The 25,168-nt window shown below is 41.7% G+C and overlaps 1 protein-coding gene across 2 annotated transcripts in view; it reads right to left on the minus strand.

Moving 5' to 3' along the window:
• Positions 1 to 25,168, minus strand: part of LOC141139707 (uncharacterized) — a 352,695-nt gene that overhangs the window by 238,972 nt on the left and 88,555 nt on the right. The gene's annotated exons all lie outside the window — the stretch shown is intronic.

The following is a 25,168-nucleotide window of genomic DNA, read 5'->3' on the forward strand; positions in this document are numbered from 1 at the left end:
AACAAGTTCACCCAAAGCTGCTAATCTAGTGTTGTGTGGACAAAGTCTGGCTCAAGTGCACAACAGTACCATCGCTGGGGGGGTGGGGGGTGTGGGGCACAGCTGGGTGACACCCGCAAGAGGGGTGACACCCGTCGGCAGTGCCCAGTGCAATGCCACTGCACCGATCCGCATCTCTCACGGGCTATCTGAGCTATTCCTGCTGTGACTGTCTCACACAGCCAAACACAGCGAAGCTGCCTTCCCCTCCTCTCTGTTTTCATCTACACAGGAGGAGGGAGACTGTTGTGCATATGTCCTGATATGAGGTATGTACATTATGCAAATTATGGGTCTGCACTGAAGGGGGGGTCTGCACTAAAGGGGGTCTGCACTGAAGGGGGGTCTGTACTGAAGGGGGGTCTGTACTAAAGGAGGGGTCTGTACTGAAAGAGGGGTCTGCACTGAAAGGGGGGTCTGCACTGAAGAGGGGTTTGTACTGAGGGAGGGGAGTGTCTATACTGAGGTAGGGGGGTCTGTACTGAGGGAGGAAGTTCTGTACTGATGAGAGGGGTCTGTACTGAGGAAGGGGGGTCTATACTGATGAGAGAGGTCTGTACTGAGGAAGGGGGGTCTATACTGATGAGAGAGGTCTGTACTGAGGGAGGGGGGTCTATACTGATGATATTGGTCTTTACTGAGGGATGGATGTCTATACTGACGAAGAGGGGTCTGTACTGAGGGGGGGTCTCTACTGCAGGAGGGGCGTCTGTACTTAGTGGGGGGGTCTATACTGAGGGAGGTGGTCTGTACTTAGTGGAGGGGGGTCTGTACTGAGGGGGGACTATAGTTGGTGACCATGTTTTTCAGCACTGGGTGACACCAACCCTAGTGACACCACTGGCGCACACCAGGCTACAGCAGAGAGATTTGGTAAAATAATTGACTTATCTTTAAACTGTCTTCGTTCCTAAACAACCCAGTGTATCTTCCATCTCTATGCTAATTTTTCAAAATATTCTACCTGTAAAAGGTACAAGTACAACATTTTGATAACGAGAATCCCAGCTTTTCTTTTCAAGAAAATATCCATATTGTACAGATGTGAATATCCTACATATAGTACCCACAGCTAACTAACAGTGCCAAACATATTCAGGCAATGTGAACATGTACTAAAGTATCACACTTCCAAAATGCTTGCCTCTCTGGCAATGGATACATCACGGGGCAATAGTATTTCTTATACTATATAATATACAGTATATAAAAGTATGCATTTTATAAAATTGTTCATAGCTGATGTATGGCTGGTTGTAAAACATAGTGGGTATATATATATATATATATATATATATATATATATATATATATATATATATATATTTTTATATATATTAAAATAAATATGTAAAAAGGGGCCTGATTTAGCCTAGGTTCACACTATAGTAGGTCCTGTATGTTGCATTTGCACAGTCACAGCGTCCCCTACATTTGTTTGGGCTGCTGCCCCTGTGGGAAAAGCAGAGAAAAAGTCCCTGACCCGTTTTTTAAAAGACGCGGCTGCATGGAACCATATGTTGCTAATTTGATATGCAGACAATGCAGCTTTGTGTATTGTGAGGAACACATAGAAGCTAAATAATCCCCAAAGTAAGGATATACTGATTATTGTATTATTGAGTATTGTTAAAATAATGGAAGACTTGTACTGAAATTGTCAAAATGTTTAGGAAAATATTCTTGTCTGGACCATGACACTTACAGACAAACATCTTGGGTGTTGTGACAGAACGGTCCAATGCACAATTCCCATTGCACGCGTTCCTGAAGAAATGGCTGTATGTGTAAGAGGGTGCTGCAGCACCCATCAGCTGGAACCGAAGACAGTCAGAGTGAGAGAACATCACCAGCACTCTATGGATATCCAGAATGGGCCCAAAGCTTTATTCAGCGATCACATTATTACAACAGAAGCAACGTTCGGAGCCTTGCAGGATCCTTTCATCAGGTATGTGATAATCAAATGCCTGATGAAGCGGTCCTGCGAGGCTCTGAAACATTGCTTCTGCTTTAATATTGTAATCGCTGATGCTAAATAAAGCTTTGGACCCATTCTGGAGATCCATGGTGTGCTGGTGACGTTCTCTCGTTTTGGCAGAATAGGGCGCAAAAAGGGCAGAACCTTCAACCTATGCTGCGGAAGAAGTTCACAGCTCATGTTGGGGTACACTTTGGCATTTTCAACTTGAGCATGACCTTGTCCCTGCACGGCACAGCACTGATATCCAAGTGCATGCACCTTAAAGTGACACTAACGTTACATTTTTTTTTTAAAATAACAAACATATCATACTTACTGTATTTTTTGGCGTATAACACTCACTTTTTCACCATGAAAATTGGGTGCAAATAGCATGTGCGTGTTATATGCCAATACTTCAATTTTAGCTGCCTCGGAGGGGACAGGGAAGGGGGCAGGACGAGCGCGTCAGATTACATACAGTGAGAAACTCCTGTTTACTTGGTGGCCTCTATAATAGGAAGTCCTGTCTCCTGGGCCACCATTGGACCACTGTTCTGTCTATCATAGGAGATTCTCACTGTATGTAATCTGTCGGCGCTCATCCCACCCCTCTCCCTGTCCCCTCTAGGCTGAAGATGGGCATCGATCAGGCTGCACTGATGGCAATGGTGAGGCTGCTGCATTGATGTGGAGTGGTAAGGCTGCAGATGGGCATTGATCAGGCTGCACTGAAGGCAATGGTGAGGCTGCAGTTGGGCACTGACCCTTATTTTGCTTCAAAGTTCCTTATTTAAAATTTAAGTTTTTTTCCTGAAACTTTCCTCTGAAAATGAATGTGCGTGTTATATGCCTGTGCGTGTTATACGCCGATAAATACGGTACCTCCACTGTGCAGCTTGTTTTGCACAAAGTGGCCCCTATCCTGGTCTTCTGGGGTCCCTCGGCGGGTCTCTCGGCTCCTCCCTGCTACAGATAGCCCCGTGGGAGAGCCGCTCTCCCGGGGGTTACCTTACGCTGAATGCAGGACTCAGCCCCGCCCCCCCCGGCGGCCGCGTCATTAGATTTGATTGACAGCAGCGGGAGCCAATGGCTGCGCTGCTATCAATCTATGCAATCAACAGCCGAGAACCCCAAGCAGAGAGACGGCACGTCCCCGTGGGACAAGTTCGAGGGTTCAGGTAAGTAAAACAGGGGAGCTGGGGGCCGGTCACTGACAGGTGTTTTTTCACCTTAATGCATAGGATGCATTAAGGTGAAAGAACACGAACCTTTACAACCCCTTTAAATGATATTCAGTGGTTTCCTTTAAGCAGGTATTGTCAAAAAGAAAAAGAAAAAAAAATTTTTGGAACTATTAAATTAACAGTATCCTGTCATAAAGGCATGCAAAAATTATTTTCTAGCGTTCCTTTAAGCTATTTGTAATCCGCATCTAGGGAAATATTCACTGGCAGCCTGAGAGTAAAGAGCCTGAATCTTGGTCATCCCTGGTATAACCCTAATTCTACTGATACATCACAGCAAGGTTTGCCCAGGGCAACAGTTTAAAAATCAGTCACTTAATGGCTTTTTTTTCTGTCATTAATTGATCAATGGGTTTCCTCTTTCACAGTTTCTTAAGCCAGAAAAAAGAAGCCCAATATTTGTGCAACTGACCATCCAATGATTTCACGAAACAGTCCTTAAAGTGGTTGTAAAGGTTTTTTTTTTTTATCTTAATGCATTCTATGCATTAAGATAAAAAGCCTTCTGTGTGGAGCAGCCCCCCTAATACTTGCCTGAGTCCCATCTCTGTCCAGCGATGTCCATGAGTGCCTCCTCTGGCTGAGACACAGCAGCAGCGATATTGGCTCCTGCTGCTGTCAATCGAAGTCAGTTAGCCAATCACGAGAGAGAGGAGACGGGGCTCCGTGTCTGAATGGACACACAGAGCTGCAGCTCAGGTCGGGTGCCCCTATAGCAAGCTGCTTAAAGTGGGGGGCACTTTTTGGGATCTCAGTGCTGCTGATCTCCTCAAGCCTCTTTCAGCTAATTCCTGTCCACGTACACTTGCATTAACGTCAGTTACACATCCTTACTCAGGATCAGCTTCCTGATAATGACAACAGTGGATCATGCCTGTACAATGTGTGTCAGAACAGTATCTTCTAATATTCTCTGCTTAGAAACACTTGTCTTCCCTTTCAAGAAATGTCTATACCAGGACCTCTATAGCAAAAACATCAGATAATAAAAGCTTCACATTTAAAGAAATTGAAAATAGATTTTTGAAATTACATTAACTTGTTGAAACTTATATGAGATTTTGATTGGGTTTAAATCTACTTTAGTAGACATCTATATGTCGGTTTGTTGTTATAAACATTAAACATATATTGATATGGACTGTAGTATGGGAAATTTGTTACATGAGCACTCTATGTCAAACGGGTAACAATTGCCTGCTTGTGGTATTGACTAACATCTTATACTTTATGTCTATATTACTTATATCATGATGATGGGTTCTAACCAACAGCATTAACCTCCTTCTGTGTTTCATGGCTATTCAGAATGGCAGACAAAGATGATAATGTAATTTATTCAAGAAGAAAACCTCTTACTGGTTTCATTGCTTAACACTGCAGATACTCTTTAAACAAATTACTAATTAGGGAACAATTTATTGATGTTGCTCTTAAGGACTCTATTTAGGCTGGAGACTGAAGAGATATTGCTGTGTAACTACAAGTGTAAAATGTAAAACATTATGAGTGCCAGTCATGCCAAAGTGAATGTGGAATCTATTGCAACAATACCTGCAATTATTGTAGAGAAAACAAACACACTCATAAGGGTCACTATTATGTGCTTATCATTGTCAAAGTGAATGTCCCCATCAATTCCATTGATTGGCCCTGTTTTTTTCCAAACTGTAAATTACCCCATCACATTAATTAATTTCTTTGTCTTCTTCTTCTAAGACCTTCCAATCTATTTATTGCTTCCAGATCTCCTTCTTTTTGGATTGGTGGTGTCAGGATCAGAGGGGACACAGGTGGCTGGGAGACAGTTTGATTCAACTTAAAATGTTCTTTATTCAGCAAAAACAATACAAAACAAAAAAAATAAAATAATGACAGCCTTTGTCTTTATGGCCAGCTCAAAACAACACAAGGAGCTCTGCTCATCAGTACAACACAGTCTTTTTCATGCTGGTTTCACACTAGTGCGAACTGGATGTGGGTTTCTCTCCATCAATTCGCATGTCAGGAGGTTGTGACTGGCTCTTAAAGGAGTCGGTACACACAGCTCCAGGACGGCTGCAGAGTGGTTTGCAGAAGAGTCCTGTGTGTCTTCTGGTCTGTTTTAGGTCCAAATCCAGCCAAAAATTTGTGCCCGATTTGTCCCTGAAATGGAGAACAGGGACATGCTGGACCCCTGCTGTGAGCCACAGCAGTGTTAACCCAGCCTAAATCATGTTCAGCATCCCAGCCAAAACATCCACGACATTGCAAAAGCCCCAGTTACAGGCCAGCCCCCCCCTACGAAGGTGTCTCTCTAAAACTGTAGATCATAAGTGGAATGCTACCTCAAGTCAGGATTGCAAGATTTTTAATGCAGAAGGAGTAAAATATTAAAATATCTTCATATCTTTAAACATATACCCCAATCTAGGCTTCCAGAATTTAAACAACCATGCAGTATTCTCAGGCACAAGCAGCTGTAATGTGGAACAATCATAATGGAGTATAAGAGCTGTCTAACCTGAATATCATTGAAATATGGAGTGTTAGTGACAGAGGTATAGCGCTACCCTTAAAGGAGCCGCTTGGTAATTTGGGTTCTCTGTTCTGTGCCTCAAATCCAAGAACACCCTCAGCCCCTTTGACACACCTGGTTGATTGAAAGATACTGCAAGCACTTATAGGAACACAAGTGTAGATAACTTTAACTTGGTTGTGAATTAATACCAGGAAGTAGACGCAGGACCGTGTAGTCGTAAATGAACTCAATGTATTCGTGACAGGTTAGAATAAATGGTGGTTTAAGCCTAAATGAGATCACAGAGGTAGGTTCGGACACAGTTGCTAGATAGTATAATCACTATGCTAAAGTTATTTTGAATAGAGGCTGGAATCAACACATAAATCAGCAAAGTCAATGATAAACACTGCTTATAAGCATTAGCTGCAATGTGAATAATAATACTTTAACTAGTCTAGAGTGCACTCTAGGAAAATAGCTCAGATATGGTGCAATGCCCCTGAAAGGTCCTACTTAGCATAAGCAATAGGTGAAGGTCTCTGTGTAACAGCTGTAAAGTTACAGTCTTTAGACCTAACTCTTTAGCTGGCTAGCGTTGGGACGCGGTTGTACCATTGGTGCATGAGAATAGTCCCAGTCAAGCCTGCAGGCAACAATAGGACAACTAGATGGCTTCATGGTCAGTTCCTTTCTAGCAGACAATAAATCCTCACAGGAGCAGCTCACCAGTCCCAGTGATATTGCAGCTCACCATTTGGTGACACACAGCAATTAACTCACCCTCTGCTCTGCACCCAGGTGACTCTGACTGTTGGCACCTCTGAACTCAGTGCTCCAGATCCTGCTCAGACCACTGATATGTGGAGTGGTGGTTCATACTGAACAGCGATGTTCACTCTCCAGGCTCCCTCATGACAAGAGCAAACTGTGTCCTGTACTTTATCATTTGTGGTCATGTGAGTGCTGAGTTACCTTCTCCAAAAACTCAGAAGGATAGGGGCAGAGTTAACAGGTGTGCTTAAAGTGTTTTTTACCCCAACATTTCATATTCCTGATATGTGCCTGCTGTACCATGTACTTGTATGAGAAAGTATCCTGTTCCTTTTGTATTGCTTCCTTTGTGACCCCTGGTGATCCTGCCAGTCCCTCTGCTTTCCTATTAAAAACTGACCACACTAAGCAGGAGAGCACACCATGGTCAGTTCTCTAGCTATGCTGGGAACTCAGCCCGCTCTCCTTCAATTATACTTGTCCTTAAATGCCCCCCCCCCCCTTGCACAGCCATTCACTAGGAATCTCAGTGTACTGTTGCTTCTCCTCCCCCCAGCTCTTATGCAGCTGAGAACAGAGGGAATGTGATCATTTATAAAAAAGTAGAAAAAAGGTATTTATAATATTTTTCCTATCTGTACAGAAATGTTTTACCTTTCATTTCTATTTCAAACCGAATGGGTTGTTTTACAAGGTGATACGTTTACAATCACTTTAAGGCTGCTATATTGACAGTAATACTCGTCTGTCGATCTAATCACGACAGTGTACAGGAAGTCATGAGTCCGTACTGCATCCTGTACATTTATGCAGGTAAATCACTGGATGACATGACAATGCAAAACCAGAAAGTAGCATGTGGTTTTCATTGTCGGGTTGATCCAGGAAGCTGAGGCTGCTAGCAGGATCACCAGGTATTTGATATTTATAGCCAAAAGAGAAGAATAAATAGCATGTATAGAAGAGGAAAATTTAACAAAAGCAAATACATTTGGTTATTGCATTTCTCATTTTACAAACACTTTAAAAGGACAGTGGCTGTGGAAGAGGATAGAGGAGTTCAGCAGCAAAAAAAAATTAAAAATTAAAAACTGAACATGGTATTTTCCAGAATAAAAAAAATCTTGTAATTTTTTTAAATTACACAGTGGATTGACTCATCCATTCTGAAATTTTAGCCTAAAGTGTTGGGCAAAACATAGCAGTGAGGAAGAGACCTGCATGCTGTCTGGAAGGCTCCACAAGTGGACTGTGACCTGCTGGGTAAATGAAAATAATGAGAATGGACCCGCGCCGTGGGATGAATGTAGTGAGTGAATAAAACAAATGTAAATGAAGTATTTTTAGTGAATCCAAAATGTCAATGTGTGTGTATGTCTGCACACACACACATATACAGGATATATGCAATGGGGCTGCCGCTGTAGTGTGAGGTAGGTACCCCCCCAAAAAAAACTAATAAAAAAGAAATTAATACTCAGCGCTGCCTCTCTATGTCATAATTTGCATCTACTTACATCAAATATATGTCATATAACAACATATACAGCAAAGTGCTAAAGTGCCAATAAATTCATACAATATAATACAATAAGGTGCAAAAAATAAAGTGCAATCAATAAAGTTCATCTATTGTGGAGTACGGAAATGGTGACACATAGGTGTAATCTTGGTGACTTCCTGTGTTCCCCTCCTGGGTCCCCACTCACCAGATAGTGAAAATCAATGCGCCTTTGTGTTTAAAGATGGTATCTTCTGTCCAGCAAAATGGATAAGTTGGTTTTACCTCAGAGAATGGAATGGAATGGAACCTTCTCTCCTCCACCGCTTGTTATGGGTCCTACATACTTTACTCAATCATGAATGATTGCAATGGTAAAGTTCGGACAAGTGAAGAGAGAGAGGATATAGTGTAATACTGCAAGATTTATTTAAAAGGTTTAAAATCATTACACTTACATCAAAAATCTTTAAAATGTGCAAAATTGCCACCTTGGCATCCAAACAGCCTTCACAGATAGTCCTTAGCTTGACATGTTTCGCCCCTCCCACTGGGCGTCATCAGAATCTTCTGATGTCTTGGTGGCTCATAGGTACTTCTTGTTTTGCACTACTACCCCTCATAGGTGCAAGCTAAATCCTAATTAGATGTCTCTCCTTCTGAAGTTAGCAGGGGGGAGATAATACACCTTACTTAGCCCTATGTAGATACTATAGTATTTTGTATTTCAATGCACTTTAAGAAGAAGGGTTTAGAACTTATCTTTCTTCCTATAAGTATAAGCCTTGTATAATTATGTTTTTATTTTTGTTACAGATTTATTTTTCATTACTACCTTTTTTTCTTGAATGCTTTCCTTGACACATGGGAATTTAAAGAGGTTATCTTATACTTTAGGTATTGTGTTTGACCTTTAATAACACATTACTTTCCTCTCTTCTCTAAAGCGGTGCAAGCCTGCCCCTAATAGGACACAGGGTTTGGGCTACTACTATGATTATTATTATTATAATGTTCTTATGTTTTCATACTACCAGGACTAGGAGACTTACAAATAAGGCTATAAGTGCCGGTTCACACAGGGGCGACTTGTCAGGCGACCTAGCCGCCTGACAAGTCGCCTCCCGTTCTGTACTACGGAACCGTTCTAATAGGAGCGACGCAAGTCGCTCCGACTTAGAAAAAGGTTCCTGTAGCATTTCTGGGGCGACTTCAGGCGACTTGCATTGACTTCTATACAGAAGTCGTTTTGCAAGTCGCCGCTGAAGTCGTGTGCAGGTCGCCTCAGTGAGGCAACCTGCAAGTCGTGCCGCCCCTGTGTGAACCGGCACTAAGTCACGATGTTTATGTTTATGTATGTTAGTTTTTATATGACACTTACAGGTGGGTAATCAGGATGCATTTAATCAGTACATCTCTGTACTTGCAATAATCCCCACTGAACTTTCTCATAGGTGGACTGGGGCTTCCATTTCCACCTCTGGTACTTCTTCCCCTCTTATACCTGCTCCTACCCACAAATCCTTTCCTCTTCTCTTACTTTTTCACTGTGGGTCCCTTCCCTTTTCATTTCTGATACTTCACACCTTTTACCCCACTGTCCTCCCTGCCCCTTCTGGCTCGGCCGCCTCGGCATGGACGGTTACTCTCCAACCGAGATAAATAAAAGTTTCTTGTTCCTAGCTCTGTCCCTAACTCTTCTCATACAAAGCTGGACAAAATGACATCCCAGGCTCCTCTCTCACTGAAATGTGTTTCGTTTAATCTAAAAGGCCTTAATGTGCCTGAGAAGCGTTCGCAGGTCTTGTCCGCCCTCACCAAGCAGAAAGCCCAATTTATTTTCCTTCAGGAAACCCACTTTCGTGCAAACTCCATTCTTAAAATTACTAACCATATATATCAGACAGCTATCCACTCCACGAACCCTACCGCAAAGACCAAAGAGGCTTCCATTCTAGTATCTAAACATGCTCCTTTCAAACTTTCAGATTCCCTGGTGGACCCTGAGGGGAGATTTATCTTTATTAAAGGCCTCTATGCTTCCAGGCCGATCACGTTGGCAAATATCTATGCTCCAAACGAACATCAGGTCTCCTTTTTCAGGAGAATTAGTGATCTTTTACTTTCCTTCAAGGATGGTATGGTTCTTGTGGGAGGAGATTTCAATGTGCCCCTCAACCCAGACATTGATACCTCTTCGGGCACCTCTACGATGCCCTACCGAGCCCTTCGGCAAATCAAATTACAACTCCAAGGTCTGGCGTTGCATGATACATGGCGCACAATATTTCCCTCCGTTAAGGATTATACCTTTTATTCCGTTCCCTTTCAAAAATACTCATGATTAGACTATTTTTTCCTCTCTCAGCCTGACCTGACCTACCTTACATATGCTACAATCGATCCCATGTACTTGTCCGACCATCACCCCATCTCTGTCTCCCTGACTTTCCCGGACTCGACCCTGAAAACAAAAACCTGGCGACTAAACTCTGCCCTGTTGAAAGATGCTGAGTTCACCACATGCCTGGAGTCACGCATCAACACATACTTTTTTCAAAACAACACCCCAGACATATCTCCCACTATCTTATGGGAAGCGCACTATCTTATGGGAACTGATGGCTCAGGCAGCAAAAGTAAAACAAAACCATCAGGTCACTATTGAAAATCTGATCGCCAATATCAGATGCTTGGAGGCCTCACACAAACAGTCCCACTCACAGCAGACCCTCCAGGAGTTATTACATCACCATTCACTGCTACTAGAAGAACTAGGGAAACGTACGAGGCGTCGATATGTCCTACAACAGAGAGTTTTTTATGATCAGGGTAATAAATGCAGAAAGTTGCTTGCTCGAGCAGTATGTGCTTCCAGACCCTTTAACACAATCCATCACATTCGGACTCAACAGGGCACATTACTCTCCAGAAATGAGGATATCGCAAAATCTTTTGAACACTACTATAAAAACTTATATAATTTAAAATCTACCACTCAGAATTTAGACCAGGTGGGACGGAGGTTGGAAGCTATTAAGAGTTTTCTAACCCACTATGGCCCGAAATCACTCTCACAGGTGCAGGCTGAGGACTTAGAACAACCCCTTTCAGTAGAGGAACTCCAAGTTGCCTTACAGCAAATGAAAACAGGGAAGAGCCCAGGCCCGGATGGGTTCACACTGCAATATTATAAATATTTTTCCCAGTCCCTGTCCCCAAAACTGGTAGCCACTTTCAACTCCTTAGCCAATCCCACAATATCAGTCGGCCGTATGTTAGAGGCCCATGTCACAGTCATACTGTAAAGGGGGTAAAGATGCCACACAGGTGAAGAATTACAGACCTATTTCTCTCCTTAACGTGGATATCAAGCTCTACGCTAAAATCTTAGCTAATAGGATGTCCCCACTTCTAGTCTTATTTCTTTGGATCAGGTTGGTTTTGTCCCTGGACGAGAGGCCAGGGACAACACCATTAGGGTACTAAATCTTCATCATTGGCTCACTACCACGAAAACACAGGGGTTTTTCTTATCACTAGATGCTGAGAAGGCGTTCGACAGGGTGGCTTGGGACTACATGCGTGAGGTACTTAAGATGATTGGTCTTCATCCGCGCATGCTGGCCCATATCTCGGTGTTGTACTCCTCTCCGAGTGCAGCTGTAAGAGTCAATGGTCACCTGTCGGACGCCTTCCCCATAAGCAATGGTACTCGCCAGGGCTGCCCCCTATCACCTCTGATATTTGTACTTATATTAGAACCTTTCCTTAATAGATTAAGAGATAACTGACATTAAAGGCCTTACAGTACAAGGTAGGGAGTACAAAGTCGCTGCTTTTGCAGACGATATCTTGCTCTCCTTGACCTCCCCAATCACTTCTATACCTAACTTGCTAAAAGATATAGAACATTTTGGGACTCTGTCACACCTAAAGATCGACTACGCGAAATCCCAAGCCCTAAATATTACCCTTGCAACACAAGAGGTGGAGAGATGCCAGACCATTTTCCCTTTCCAGTGGAACCAACAGGCAATAACTTACCTAGGCATTCAAATTACGACTAAATTAGCTGACCTGTATAGCGCAAACTTCTGTAAAGTCCTGAAAAAAGCCCAACACGACTTAAAAGAATGGGGAAATCTCAATATTTCCTGGTTTGGCCGCTCTGCTCTCCTAAAAATGATAACCTTGCCAGGATTTCTGTATATTATTCAATGTCTCCCAATTAACATACCGGCCTCATTCTTTGCTGCATACAGAAAGGCGTGCACACTGTTTTTATGGAAGGGTTCTCCTCCCCGTATTAAGTATGCTCGTCTTACGCGTCCAAAACTTAGAGGGGTTATTGGGCTACCGGACCTTCATAAATATTTCCTGGCTAGCCACCTTGCGCGACTCGTGGACTGGAATATCCATGAGTCGGGAAAGGTTTGGGTGACCCTAGAAAAATCATTCTCTAACCCTCCCCTCGAATCCCTACCCTGGCTGCCTCATAGACACTGGCCGCCGAAGATAGTAGTACACCCTCTTATTGGTACATCGCTGGGAGCTTTTAGACGAGCAATTAAAACTTTGTCAGTCTCTTCCGTCCTGGGCCCATTAACCCCACTGAGAGGGAACCCTAGCTTTGCACCAGGGCTTTTATCATCCTTTCTTAACCAAACATGGCAACACGACAAAGTATTAGCATACCAGTTCTTTACTGGTAGAACCCCTTGTTCTTACAAGAACTTAGTAGACTCGTCCCCTCTTAAATCCTTCCCTTTTTGGACATACCTACAGATTCAACACTTTCTTTCAACGCAGGCAACGACAACGACATGGACAAGACAATTAACACCCTTTGAAGAATTATGCACCCGAGCTCCCCCGCAGAGACATCTAATCTTCTATATGTACAATACACTTATAGATGACACCTCCTGCACTTTAGACTCAGCGCACACAGCCTGGGAATCTGATTTACCGGTATCCCTTATGGAGGAGGATTGGACTCGCATTAATGAATACGTACACAAGGGCTCCCTTAATGTTGCCATTCAGGAAAATTGTTATAAAATTCAGACACACTGGTACAGGACCCCATCACATTTACATAAATTTTCTCCAGTCATCCCAGACACATGCTGGCGATGTGGGAAAGAGAAAGGTACCATGCTCCTCATCTGGTGGGATTGTGACTCCATACAACCATTCTGGAAGGAGGTACATTAACTTATTACACATATCACAACATACTCCTTAGATTACTCCCCTGCTCAGTACCTCTTACACCATGCGAATGTTATCCCCGCACAAGGGTAAAACTGCCCAGGTATGAAATGGAAGTTGCTCTCCAGAGACAAAGAGCCCCAGGTGCTGGCTAATGCTAGTTGAAGCTGTGTGCAAACAGGAAAATCCGGACAGCCGCACTCCAGGAATTTATAATCCAAATTGCTTTATTATAAAATCAGGAACCTGTCATACAGGACATCATTGACAGAGTGTACAGGCAATCAGCTAACGCGTTTCGCACTATGCCAAGTGCTTACTCATAGCTATATGTAAGCACTTGGCATAGTGCGAAACGCGTTAGCTGATTGCATGTACACCCTGTCAATGATGTCCTGTATGACATGTTCCTGATTTTATAATAAAGCAATTTGGATTATAAATTCCTGGAGTGCGGCTGTCCGGATTTTCCTGTTTGCACACAACCTCTTATACCATACCCATCTCACCAAAAATGAATACTATAAATCATTGGCCATGCACTTGGTGAACGCGGCAAGACTCTGCATCCCGACACATTGGCAATCCACTTCCGCCCCGACGATAGGAGAGTGGTTTCGGAGGATCTCTAAGATAGAGGAGATGGAAGAGTTGGTTCATATCTCACAAGAATGAATCCAAAAATTCACGACCACATGGGCCTGTTGGACGCATTTCAAATTTTCTCAACGCTATAGTACATATAGCTCTTAAACTATAACTGCCACCCTCCTGACAGCAGGAGACAGGGGGAGCCATGCCGGGGCGGTCGCGCCACATGGGGGTGGTTGTGCAGATTTTGCCCCTCCCTTCTTCCTCACCCTCCACTCCACCCCCCCACTTCCTTACCAATCCCCTACCCCCTCCTTCTCTCTCTTTCTCTCCACCATTCTAACGCTCATGTTCTTTGTATCCCTTCCTTTCTTTTCTCCTTTTACCCCTCTCCTTCAATTTCTTCCTTCCCCCCCCGGTTATCTATTTCTCTTTTCCTTTCTATGTTTCTCTCTCTAAATATCACTCCTACTGTTTCAATAGAACAAATTTGTTTCCTTCGTACTCTTTTAGAAGGTTTAATTGAAACATTGCACTACTTTGAAGATATGGAATCAAGTTAAACACTTTGTAATGTCCCTTCTATTGTATTTGCCTTTCTATACAGTTGTTAATAAAAATTATTATGGAAAAAAACAAAAAAACAAAAACAAAAAAACATAGAACATATTAGATGAACTAAATGAACTAAATTTGTGTTATGCAATTTCCATTGACAAACTATGCCAAATTATGTTTTTAGCATAGAATCTTTAATCACAACTCATGGTAAGTAGTGAAAAGCGACCTGTCCTTTTTCTAGACCAATTTGCAAGCTTTTAGTAAAAATTGGCAAGGGTGACTAGGCACTGCCATGGGGGAAATGTACCATTGCAAGAATCAAATAAAAACAAAATATGGTCAAGTGTGGAGCGGATCTTTTAATAAAGCTTAAAGGAAAATTTTAAAAATACATAATTCCTTTAAATAACATGCTTGGGAGACGACTTAATCCTGCATGTAAAGAGATATACCTGTATGATTTACTCCAGCAAAAGTGAATGACATTCCCGATTCCCAGCCTGCTTATGTTTGTAATCAAAGTGACCAGAGAGACTCATGACCATATTTGGTTAATGACATCATGGGGTTGATTTACTCAAACTGGGGAGTGCAAAATCTGATGCAGCTTTGCATAAAAACCAATCAGCTTCCAGGCTTTTTTTGTCAAAGCTTAATTGAACAAGCTAAAGTTAGAAGCTGATTGGCTACCATACACAACTGCACCACATTTTGCACTCTCCAGCTTAAGTAAATCAACCACCATCTGCCTAGTTTGTTGACATGTAGCAGCCAGCTGGAAACTTTTATTTGTGGCAAAAGTCTAGCAGGAAATATCACCAGCGGGGGTTGTCGCGTTTACGTCAGTAGGTTGTCAGGCATCACTTATTGTGATTAACATGAGATTGTAGTTCGCACTTTTTTTTTTATTTAATAAAACACAATACAACAAATTGGTGTTTAAAATGGCTGTGGCACCTTTATTGGTATTGAATTAAATCAAATCGCTTTATTCAAAATTAAACAGTGAAAGAAAAAATAAATTATATTTTAAACTTTAAAAACAAATTCTAAACTCGCTCAGTCATAGGACTCGAGCTATAAATGAATCAATTCATAAAACCAAAGTCCCCACCAGCCAGGTTTGTTGAAAACAAAACACGGCTACCCCAGCACCGTGGCCTGTTCGATACAATTTTGAAGACCTAGGTTAAAGATGTCCAAACTGACATCGGAAAGATGCACACCATCTTGTCTATAAAGACCGGGAAAACCTCCTTCCAAATCAACGTGACGGAAAGAGATCCCCCCAATCCCCGGCAGGACCTTTTCAATTGAGTTATTAATCCTCCATTTAATTTTTTCAAGAGGTCTACCGCCTTTAGAATATAACTAAGGTAATCGGGTAACCATTTCAGAGAAAATAATACATGTATTAGGAAAAGCTAATTTCAAACGATGCAGATCTTGTTTTATTAAAAAGATCAAATCTAAAGTCTTCAATCTACCAACATCGTTACCTCCAAGGTGCAGAATTAAAACAGATGGAGAAGGCCAAGAAAGAAACAAAACAGAAAGATGAAAGAAAAGATCAGTCCATTGTAGACCATGAATGCCTTTCCAAAGAATATGAAACTTGCAGATCTTGTTTTATTAAAAAGATCAAATCTAAAGTCTTCAATCTACCAACATCGTTACCTCCAAGGTGCAGAATTAAAACAGATGGAGAAGGCCAAGAAAGAAACAAAACAGAAAGATGAAAGAAAAGATCAGTCCATTGTAGACCATGAATGCCTTTCCAAAGAATATGAAACTTATCTGAAGGTAAAGATAGGTCAGAACCGTAGCAACGCTTTGAAGCTCTTTTATGAGCCCAGTATATATAAGAATGGCCAACTATCCATATGAAAGATTTGGCACCTAAAATTAAAGAGATAAGTTAGGTTGAATGTAAATATTAAATCTACTAGACTCCCATCTACCTAATCTCATAATGACCCTATTACTCAGACCCAATCTAGTGGCTTCTGTAGCGGCTCCAATCCTGAAAGAATGGCTAGAAAATTTAAATTGGGAAAAACCTAAATGAGAAAAACATTGTTTAAGAATTGTAGAAAATTGAAATTTCGTCATAGGGGAAGAATCCTTGTGAACAAAAAACTGATGACCGGAAACTGGTCTGACATCCAGGTATTTTTTAAGAATTAACAAACGATGGAGTCACCACACGCAAATAGATTGAGCCACTGGCCTTTACCTAATCGATACGTTTTAGATCTTCTAACAAAAATAAGAACTTTATCCTCTAGGATAGAAACTTCTGATGAAAGTAAACCTTCTAAACTGTGTTTGTTATTTGGTAACATTTCAGAAATACGTAAAGCGGCGAAGAACATTAAAACAAAAGCAGCATGAAATAATAAAGCCTCGTAAACTGAAATGCAAACAAAAGAAGTAGTCAAACACAGCCTGGATAATATATTCAAAGTAATTGGCCTGCGCATATCTGGAACCAATTTTACTTTTCTTAGACCTTTTAAGGCTTGCCTAACTGAAAAGAAACTGTTGCAGGCCGGGAAATTATAAAGTTTAAAAAAAGGAAAACCCGACTAGTATTTTATTAATATGGTTAAAGGAAAAATCTAACTGCAATAGCGAGCAAAGAAAAGCTAAAATTGTACTCTCAGAAGGAGGTAAGTTTGGAAAACCTAACTCCGAATTCAAATTCAGCCACTTCACCCATGCAACTGAGTAGTCAGTCCATGTTTTTGGAGTGATCAAATTTTTTATAGTCGAAAATACTGGATTTAAATCAGGTCCCAAAGATGATTCGGGCAAAGGTACCCAACCAGATCTATATGAGGCAACAGCTGTCTGAAACGAGCCAACTCAAATCGAGATAAGGCATCAGCAATGACATTGAGCTTACCCAGTACATACTTTGCCTCAATCCAAATGTTTAATTTTAGACATAAGAGTACTAAATAACGTAAAAGTTTTATGACTAACAATGATTTGAAGAAAGGCAGTTTAAAGCAAATAATACACCTCTATTATCCGTATTAATAATAATCTGTTTGTTAGCGAATTGGTTGCCCCAAATTTCTAAAGCAACTACGATTGGAAAGAGTTCCAGCAAAACTATATTTTTTGTAATTTTGCTGGAAACCCAGAAGGGGGGCCATGAACCGAACACCAATGGGAACGAAAAATAGCAGCAAACCCTTGAGAGCCAGCAGCATCCGTAAATAACTCTAAATCTGCTGCAAATACAAAATCCTCCTGGAAAAAAGATCTGCCGTAATAATCTTGCAGAAATTGAGACCAAACCAATAAATCGTCCTTAGGATTGCAAGTCAACCTAATGTGTGAAAAAGGAAATTTAAGTCCGGACATAGCCAAAGATAACCTTCTGAAAAATATTCTGCCCATAGGCATGATGCGTGTAGCAAAGGCCAGAGTACCCAGAAAAGATTGGAGCTCCATTAGTAAAATCTTATTCCAACGCAGGAAGTTCAAATTGAAATAATAATGTATCAATTTTTATACCTAAGAATTCAATAATTGGAGATGGAAAGGAAGTTTTTTCAATTGCTAGGGGAATACCGAAGTATTCAGCTATAAGGAAAAATAATTTGAGGATTAAAGAGCAAAACCATAGAATTTGGCGGACCAATGAAAAGGAAGTCATCTAGATAATGAATTATCCCAGTATGACCAGATTCAAAAATGAACACCCACTGAAGAAATTAAGCAAAAATTTCAAAATAATAACATGACAATTTTCAGATTAGGAGAGATCGCAATTTTTTGACAAAATGATTAGTCGTAGTTAAACCATCCCATACTGCCAAAACTTTTATATGCCTCCAGAATATGCTCCAGGTGCTGAAACAGCCCAGTGCATTTTTTTTTTCTTATCAGATTTTGTAAGGAAATCTTTAGCAATAGGTAATAAAGACAATGAGTCTAAAAATTCACCCTTCCATATCTTTTCTTTAACCGCTAAAGGCAGGTGAAAACCTAGCGGTGACATTTCACAAGGAAGAACCTCTTTTAAGCATGTCTCAGAAACAGAAGTAGGCATACAAGCAGGAATGTTCGTATATGTAGAAACAGGATTAATATTAGCTACAGAATTACCTGACCAGACGTTCACTGGAGAAGGAGATACAGATGTAGAATGGTTAACAGATAAACTTTCATTAAATCTGTTTAAAGAGACAAGCATCTGGTTGATTAACTCAGATTGAGCAGACTCACCCGCATAGTTGGACTCTGGTTGATTACAAATAAACGGAATATTTGATCCTTGTGCTGAGCTGACATCTGGACCTGTATGGGAGGAAAGAGACATAGGGGCCCTCACCGCATCCAGCCTGCACGGCCTGGATGCCAGTGATGCCAAAACTCCGACCTGAGGTACCTGCCTGGGATGCCTCCCAGCAGAGCTAGGAGACATTACTGCTCTGGGCATAGCCATACCCATATGTGAAGCAGGAGGAGCATCTGTTAAGCTGGGCGTCGACAACTCCTCCCTGCAGGGGGGTTCCCCAAACGATACTGATGAGCGGTGTGTCTGGCCTCTCCCTTCTACTGCTGCGGATAGGAGAAGGGGATAGAACCCGGCTGTTCCTCTTGCCGCGCCGACTCACTTTTTGAGCCCCAGGCAGAGAATCCTCCTGCTCCGCTACAGAGTGAGACCGCTCCACACTCACCGCTGCTGTATCTGTGACTGGGTGTTCCGCAGGTAAACTCCTCTGTATAGAGTGAGCCGGAGAGCCCTGAGTTGAGGCAGGCACAGCTGGATGAGATTTGACAGACAGCTCCGCGTTCTATTCCTCGTTGGCTGAAGCTCCGCTGACGCTGTCCCTGAAAGAGAGTCCTCTTCAGTGAGTGCCAGACACCGCTGGAGCCATTCGCTGCCACCCTCCGCTTCAGCCCTTTTAAGGACTCTTCTTACAAGAGACTTCATGTCCTGTCACGGCTAGGTGAGCTGGCAGTAATACAGCAGAGCTCAAGCCTAAGCCACCTCAGGGCAACTGTGAGTGGGTCTGTCACAGAGGCAGCTCATATAACCTCCTGCACCTGTGAAAAAACGTTTCTCCCCCTTGCGGCCTCGTGACAAGCCCACTCTTTTTTTTTGTAAAATTTCTTTATTTAAATTTTTTTGTTTTAATAAAACTTTAAACTCCTTGGCGGCCACAATCCCATGTTGTGGGCTCGTTATTGTGCCCACTTTTCATTGGATTTACATGGTGGGACTTTTTTCATGTGGGGCTCACCCTAAAAATGAATGCCACATCGTTAACTCTGATAAGGATGTGATAACTCTGACCCCACAATTTTTTTATTGTTTTTTTGCATGAAGGTCCCTTCTAAAAATACTTAAAAGACCCTTATCCTGGATATGGATCTAGTATGAGTTTTTTAGAGACATTCCATGGAAAAAAAGAAAAAAAAAAATGGGAATAAAAAGTTAATACTCCACTAACTGAATAACTTCTATCTGCTGCAGCAGAAGGTTTTGGGGGCACACTCACCTGAACTTTAAGCTCAACACTAATTGTAAGTCTAGCGCCACCCCTGAAGGAGTCACTGGTTAAATTTTGGGTTCTCTGTTCTGTGCCTCGACTCCAAGAACAACCTCAGCCCCCCTGGCACACCTGGTTGAACAAAATTACTGCAAGCACAATTTACAACACAAGTGAGAAATACCTTTCGCCTGGCTGTGGGATATGGCAATAAATACACACACACACACCTGTTTAGTGATAAATATGCTTAATCTATTGATTGACTACTATAACATAAGTAACAGTTAACCCAAATTGAAAACACTCAGCAGACAGGTTAGCAATGAACAATGCATATCAACTTTAAATGCAACAAGGGTACTTATAAATCCACACTAGGATTTGAGTGCACTCAAACGAATAGACAGAGGTATAGTACCCCTTAAAAATGGCCAGCAGATAGAGCTTCAAGGTAGTTACAACTAGGGGCAGTCCTTAGTCCTAAGTTTCGTTGGAGCTCGTTGGCGCACATTCCGGCCATCTGTAAGGCCTGCAGGCAGTATTAGCGCTATGGGGTCACTGGTTAAGTAGCTCCTAGTGACCGTATTCCCTAGAAGTGGTAGCAAGTATTGGCAGCAAGGTCCCCAGTCCTGGTAACACTGATTTAGTTTCCCCTCTGATCAGGCGTCAACTCATATGGGTTGCTTAGGGTAACCCTGGCAGACAGCATGGCAAAGACAGCATCCTGGGAGTGGCTCCGTCTCTCCACGATCCGTTCCCAGAACTACATCCCCACACTGTAGTAGCTTCCAATGGCACCTCGTCCTCTCTCCACACTGGCCCTGATAACTTGCTGCAGACTTAGGAGATTCCCCAAATGGCTTGTAGATTTCTGCCAACTCAGGCTCTGTCTTTCTCTGGCTGACAATCTTGGGCACAGTTGTCTCTGCATTGTCATGTCAGAGCCTTTTCTTTTCCTGGGCTCCTAGACTCTCTCTCTCTCTCTCTTCCTCTGAAAACACCTCAGCCTCCTCAGCTCTTCCTGAAACTCCCCCTTTTCCCAGTGTCCTCCCTGTCTGAGTTTTCTGGAAGGACAAGTCAGCATCTTCCTATCTCCATCTTTTGGCCAAAAGGAGAAGTTGCATGACAATAGTCTTTCATTGGTCCATGACTACATGCCTGCTACACAAGTATCTACAGTGCCTTGCAAAATTATTCACCCCCCTTGACATTTTTCCTGTTTTGTTGCCTCACAACCTGGAATTAACATGGATTGTTTGAGGATTTGCATCATTTAACTTACAGAACATGGCCACAACTTTGAAGATGTTTTTTTTTATTGTGAAGCAAACAACAAATAGGACAAAATAACAGAAAAAGTCAATGTGCATAACTATTCACCCCCCTAAAGTCAATACTTTGTAGAGCCACCTTTTGCGGCTATCACAGCTCCAAGTCGCTTTAGATAAGTCTCTATGGGCTTGCCACATCTTACCACTGGGATTTTTGCCCATTCCTCCTTGCAAAACTGCTCCAGCTTCTTCAAGTTGGATGGTTTGCGCTTGTGAACAACAATCTTTAAGTCTGACCACAGATTTTCTGTTGGATTGAGGTGTGGGCTTTGACTAGGCCATTCCAACACATTTACATGTTTCCCCTTAAACCACTCAAGTGTTGCTTTAGCAGTGTGTTTGGGGTCACTGCTGGAAGGTGAACCTCTGTCCTAGCCTCAAATCACAGAGTGGTACAGGTTTTGCGCAAGAATATCCCTGTATGTCAGGAAAGGTCCCCTCCGCTGGTAATATCGATCAATTGGCATGCAGTACTGAGGTCCACCAGCAGGTGTCTCCTGGCAGTTTGGAGTTGTCAGAAGAGCTTTTCCCTGCTGGTATTTTGTCACCTTTGGGCCACAGTACTGGCTTCCACCAGTGGAGGAATCCTGGCAGTATGGAGCAGGTATTCCTCTCTGCAGACAGGTGTCACCTGACTTTAATTAGCAGCTGCAGTATAAATACCCGGCAGGTACACACATATCTTGCCTTGGTATTTTCCTTGAGCCCTGACCTGCAGCCTGCATCCTGTTTACCTGATTCCTGAAACCTGATTCCTGTACCTGAGACCTGATTCCTGGAGACTGTTGTTCCTGTTCCCTGTCAGTTTCCTTGCTGTGGACCCTGAGCCTTGTATCTGACCTGTCCCTCCTGTGATCCATCCATCCTCTCTTGTCCTGTTTGTTTCCCTTCACTAGCTGCTGACCTCACGTTGACGTCCCTGGCCTGGCTCTGTTTATGATCTTGGTATTTCCCTTACTTGTATATATTTGTTCTGTTATTATTATTATTTGTGGGGTTCTGTTTTGTATTGGTTGTGGTGCACTGAGTGATATTGGAGGTGGTTGTGTTATATTTAATCATTTATCTTTAATAAATCATTTATATTTTCACTTATACAGGTCTAGGTTTCCTCTGTTGCAGTCCACACAGTTCTGGTCTTATCTGGTACATGACATGGTATTTAGCACCATCCATCTTTCCCTCAACTCTTACCGGTTTCCCAGTCCCAACTGCTTGAAAACATCCCCACAGCATGATGCTGCCACCACCATGTTTCACTGTGGGGATGGTGTTCTTTGGGTGATGTGATGTGTTGGGTTTGCACCAGACATAGCGTTTTCTTTGATGGCCAAAAAGTTCAATTTTAGTCTCATCAGACCAGAGCACCTTTCTCCATACTTTTTGGGAGTTTCCCACATGCCTTTTTCGCAAAATCAAAACATGCCATTTTGTTTTTTGCTGAAAGTAATTGCTTTCTTCTGGCCACTCTGCCATAAAGCCCACCTCTATGGAGCGTACGGCTTATTCTATGTACGGATACTCCAGTCTCTGCTGTGGAACTCTGCAGCTCCTCTAGGGTTACCTTAGGTCTCTGTGCTGCCTCTCTGATTAAAGCCCTCCTTGTCCGTGAGTTTTGGTGTGTGGCCGTCTCTTGGCAGGTTTGCTGGTGTGCCATGTTCTTTCCATCTGGTTATGATAGATTTGATGGTGCTTCTAGGGATCATCAAAGATTTGGATATTTTTTTTATAACCTAACCCTGACTTGTACTTTTCAACAACATTGTCCCTTACTTGTTTGGAGAGTTCCTTGGTCTTCATGGCAGTGTTTGGTTAGTGGTGCCTCTTGCTTAGGTGTTGCAGCCACTGGGGCCTTTCAAAAAGGTGTGTATATGTAATGACCGATCATGTGACACTTAGATTGCGCACAGGTGGACATCATTTCACTAATTATGTGACTTCTGAAGCTAATTGGTTGCAGCTTTTTATGGGCTTCGTAACAAAGGGGGGGAATACATAAGCACATGCCAATTATCAGTTTGTTATTTCTAATTTTATTTCACCAACTTAGACTATTGTGTTTTGATCCATCACATATAATTCAGATTAAAAAAACATTGAACTAAAGGCTGTAATGTAACAAAATAGATAGAAAGCCAAGGGGGGGGGGGGGGTGAATACTTTTGTAAGGCACTGTATAAAACAAAGACAAAAAAATATCAGGTCGTGTGCTTTATAAAAAAAAACAAAAAAACACAGTATTGCTAATTGCTGTTATTACTCAACATTACAAAAATGAAACAGTTTTGTGGCCTAGTCCATTTTTTTAAATATCCCCTAAGGGCCCTTTCACATGGACATTTAGTCTAGATCCATCTGTCAGATGGATCAGGACTGAACCACAATGTATGTCTATGAGTGAATGGATGTAAATGGATGATCATCCATTTACATCCGCCTACATCTGTGTCCATTCAGGATCCCTTTTTATTCACCAAAACAAGGCTGCATCCTTTTAAGTTTAAATGGATCTAAACTGATGTAAACAGATGCCATCGTTTACATCCGTTCTGTTTATGTTAATTTTTAGGCAAGAAATGGATGTAGACTGAAGTAAACTGAACTGAAGTGGAAATGGATGTAAACTGATGTAAACTGAACTGAACTTAATATGGATGTACAAACTCATGTAGGGTCTTTTCACATGAGCAGCATACATTCAGTCACCATTGTGCTCAGAAAGAAGCAGTTTAAATCAGTTTAGTTCAGTTTACACTTCAGTTCACTTCTGTCTACATCCATTTTTAAAAATTAATTTACATTTGTCTTTACATCCATTTTTTATGCCCATGTGAAAGGATCCTTAATGTTTTTATATGGATTCAGTGAGTCAATTTTATTTTATTTATTAAAAATTGTGTATACAGTCAAATATAAGTGTATTCAACATTGCAACACTATCAGTATGTACAACATTTCTTATTTGTTAAAATGTAAACCTAGCTCATTAAGCAGTTTGAGTACATTGTATTTTGGTGTAACATACATGATCTACAGTCTCAGGATAAAAAAAAAAGCCTTTATTTAATAGTCACTTCCAACTAATCAAAAATAACAGAGGCCAAGGGGCCATAAAGCTGTATAACTGATATATAATGATTTCCAGGACTGCTTTCCGCTACATGGAGGTTATTTTTCATCCAGCCAGAGCGGCTTTAATCTAGGCAATGTACGAGCCCCCTAAATAGATGAAAGTGGAATCAAATTTAAACAAATGAAATACCTACATGTTAAAAGTCCATACAGATTTGTATTTTGTCAGGCAGTACAATTTATTTAAATATTGTGCTGTAACTCCACATCAGTTCAAAAGACACTGAGAAAAACACATTTGTAACTGTAAATGGGAGGCCATACCACAGAGGATCAGGAGTTTTATCAAAACTTTTCCCTTTTTTATTTGTTTGCCTGCTTGTTTATTTTTCTGTAATTTTAAGGGGTGGTGTTGGGGTATTGTAGCAACTTACAGTTCCAGACTGTGTATATATTTTTTTTTTTTAGAAAAAACTGACCTGAGACTTCTGTACCTTACAACTCATATCATTCTGCTGAATTTCACAAATAGATTAATAGAACAAGGGGAATGAACAAATAAACAAAAGAACGAATAAGAGTTGTCAAGCAGCACTGTGCACTAAGGAAAAATTTACAATCAGTGGTGCAAGTACTTCTGAGTGAAATATAGAGCCTAAGCCCACATTTCGTGGGTGTTTGTATAGGTTATGCCCCATAGCACAATAATGCTTATAAAATGTCAGCACATTTAGCAACAGTAGTATTTGTGAGCTTTGCTCACTTATAGAAGGAGGACTTGAGAGTCAACTAGAGCTCGCTTAAGCTCATGAATAATATCATGTTGTAACCCTTTTTTTAGCAACTTTCAGATCTC

The sequence above is a fragment of the Aquarana catesbeiana genome, linkage group LG04 (genome assembly GCF_042186555.1).
Source record: "Aquarana catesbeiana isolate 2022-GZ linkage group LG04, ASM4218655v1, whole genome shotgun sequence".
NCBI classification, from domain to species: Eukaryota; Metazoa; Chordata; class Amphibia; order Anura; family Ranidae; genus Aquarana; species Aquarana catesbeiana.